The sequence below is a fragment of the Micromys minutus genome (genome assembly GCF_963924665.1).
Source record: "Micromys minutus genome assembly, chromosome: 22".
Taxonomy (NCBI): Eukaryota; Metazoa; Chordata; class Mammalia; order Rodentia; family Muridae; genus Micromys; species Micromys minutus.
This window is the reverse complement of record NC_137957.1, coordinates 39,942,956-39,946,249: the sequence shown is the minus strand read 5'-3', so window position 1 is coordinate 39,946,249 and position 3,294 is coordinate 39,942,956. Positions and strand designations below refer to the sequence as shown.

Sequence of the window (3,294 nt, the reverse complement as noted above, 5' to 3'; positions counted from 1 at the left end):
AAATAATAATGATAAAAAAGCTGAAACAACTCATCTTCTATCTTCTCACATGACTGTGGTCCCAGTGATCTTGATGCTTCTGAAACACTTGCAGATGGGTCTGTCCTGCACTTATTCCTTCTGCTCACCTAACCCCCTTAGCTGGTGCGCTGGCATCTCTCAGCTTTCATTCTGCTGTCTTGTTCTAGCACCACTGACCGCCGCTGGCCATTGTAAACTCAACCACTGGCATGATCTGACCCATCTTAGCTTTGTTTCCTCCCCACTTATCAAAAATCCCTATCAATTAATTTTTTTATATATCTTGTCATCTCCTCCTACAAGGATGCAAAATCTACAAAGACAAGAGATTTTAATTTGGTCACGACTTTGTTCCCAATGGCACATTTTTTTTTTTTTTTTTTTTTTTTTTTTTGTATAAAACTGCATCTTGTTTACTTTGCATACATTTAATTTCAGAACAAAATAAAACAAACAGAAAAAACCACAATACACAACACCCAATCCTACTATTCTGTGGGAGGGGATCTTCCTGCCTTAAGGCACAAGGACAGGATAAAAGTGATTCTTGTAGACATGAGCAGACCCAGGTGGGTCGGGGTCAGTCAGGGCTGTTGGGGGAGCCACAGGGATATTATACAGAGGGCACAGGCATCTCAGGAGCCTTTAATCCACTTCTTCCATGTGAGAGGCATCCTCATCACCCTCCAGTGGTGGGATCTCATCAGGAACAGCTGCACTGGGGTCTTCTGAGGCAACCTCATCTTCATCAATGCCCAGGCCTAGTTTAATCATGCGGTAGATACAGTTGGAGTGAGTTTGGGGATCCTCAGGTGAGAAACCAGAGGAGAGCAGAGCAGTTTCAAACAGCAGCACCACCAGGTCCTTAACAGCTTTGCCGTTTTTTGTCTGCCTCAGCCTTCTGCCGCAGGGTCTCAACAATGGGGTGGTCAGGGTTGATCTCTAGGTGTTTCTTGGCCATCATGTAGCCCATTGTAGAGTTGTCTCGAAGTGCCTGGGCCTTCATCATCCATTCCATGTTGGCTGTCTAGCTATAGGTGCTTGTCACAATGCAGCAAAGTGAAGACACAAGCCTATTGGAGATTGTCACTTTTTCAACTTCCTTGTCCAAGATCTTCTTCATAAGCTTTCAGAGACTCAAACTTTGCCTTCCTCTCTTCCATTTTCTTCTTTTCTTCCTCATCCTCTGGTAGCTCCAGCCCTCCTTAGTCACTGAGACCAGGCTCTTTCCATCAAATTCCTTGAGCTGCTGCACTCATCAATAGGCTCAATCACACACACCGCCTCAAAGCCCCATTTCTGCACACGCTCATCAAAGGCAGAGTTGGCCACTTGCTCTTTGCTCTCACCAGTGATATAATAGATGAACTTCTGTGTCTCCTTCATCCGAAACACATACTCTGACAGGGAGGTCATCTCATCTCCAGACTGAGAGGTGTGATCTCGAAGGAGCTCAGAGAGGTGGCGACAGTTAGTGGAATCTTCATGGATTCCAAGATTTAAATTCTTAGAGAATGCCTCATAAAATTTCTTGTAGTTCTCTTTGTCTTCAGCCAACTCTAAGAAGAGCTCAAGGCACTTCTTCACAGTGTATTTGCAGATGACTTTCAGGATCTTGCTTTGCTGGAGTGTTTCTAGGGAGATGTTCAGGGGCAGGTCCTCAGAATCGACCACACCACGGATAAAATTGAGGTACTCAGGTATCAGCTCATCACAGCTGTCCATGATAAACACACGAGAAACATACAATTTGATGTTGTTGTTCTTCTTCTTGTTCTCAAAAAGGTCAAAGGGAGCTCACCAGGGAATGAAGAGCAATGCCCTGAATTCCAACTGACCTTCTACAGAGAATTGCTTGACTGCTATGTGGTCTTCCCAATCATTGGTGAGGATCTTATAGAATTCACCATATTCCTCTTGAGTGATGTCATCCGGATTTCTGGTCCAGATAGGCTTTGTCTTATTCAACTCTTCATGGTCAACATACTTTTCCTTGATCTTCTTTGTTTTCTTTTTCTTACCTTTGCCACTGTCATCCTCCTCATCAGAGCCCACATCCTCTATCTTAGGCTTCTCCTCATCTTCCTCATCTTCCTCCTCTTTCTCACCATTCTCTTCCTCTGCCTCATCATCACTGATCTCCTTCTCTCCTTCCTTCTCCAAGTAGAGGGTGATGGGATAGCCTATGAACTGCGAGTGTTTCTTCACCACTTCCTTGACCCTTCTCTCCTCCAAATACTCTGTCTGGTCTTCTTTGAGGTGAAGGATCACTTTGGTACTCTGGCCAATGGGCTCATCATGGTCTGTGCAGATGGTGAAGGACCCGCCAGCAGGAGACTCCCAGGCGCACTGCTCATCATCATTGTGCTTTGTGATCACAACCATTTTCTCTGCCACTAGATAAGCTGAGTGGAACCCGACACCAAACTGCCCAATCATGGAGATGTCTGCACCAGCTTGGAGAGCCTTCATGAACACCTTTGTACCAGACTTAGCAATGGTTCCCAAGTTATTTATGAGGTCAGCCTTGGTCATGCCAATGCCTGTGTCCACCAAAGTCAGCGTGTGCTCCTGAGGGTTGAGGATGATGTCAATTTCCAGCTCTTTCCCTCTGTCCAACTTGGAAGGGTCCGTCAGGCTTTCATACTGAATCTTGTCCAGGGCATCAGAAGCATTAGAGATCAACTCCCAGAGGAAAATCTCCTTGTCTGAGTAGAAAGTATTTATGATGAGCGACATGAGATAGGCAATTTCTGCCTGAAAGGCAAAGGTCTCCACCTCTTCCTCTCCATGGTGCACTTCCTCAGGCATCTTTACCAGAAAACCAAGTAACAGTACAGATCAGGGTGGGCGTGGCCCATGTCCGACTCGCATGGCAAGCCTAGGCTGTGCGGGAGTGACTCAAGAGCCCAATGGCACTTTCAATACCTATAGCCTAATTAACTCCTCAATAGCAATTTTCTGAAGCAGAGATGGAAAGATCTGTCTTGGCTGACCTATAGCTATATCTAGGATGAAGGTAACTGTCCTAGGTAGGTTCTTGCAGCTCGAAGCAGATCTTCTTAGAAGCATCCAAAGTGTAAAGAAAAAAGTAGTTCTTTATTTTTTGATTTTGATAGTTCCTTATTGGGCCAGATCCCAAGAACAAAAGATAGACTAACAATGGAAAACAAACCCAAGTTTATTGAGTACATTTATTGGGTATGTAGGGGATGGGTTCTCAAAAAGTAGCTTAAAAATCTAGTTTATGAGGCATCTTTAACAAAGAATAGT

General features: G+C 44.7%; 1 pseudogene across 1 annotated transcript; it reads right to left on the bottom strand.

The window, feature by feature from the left end:
- Window positions 1–666: 666 nt before the first annotated feature.
- Window positions 667–2,832, bottom strand: LOC308434845 (heat shock protein HSP 90-beta-like; annotated as a pseudogene). The gene has a single exon. The product of its transcript is annotated as a heat shock protein HSP 90-beta-like (transcript).
- Window positions 2,833–3,294: the final 462 nt, after the last annotated feature.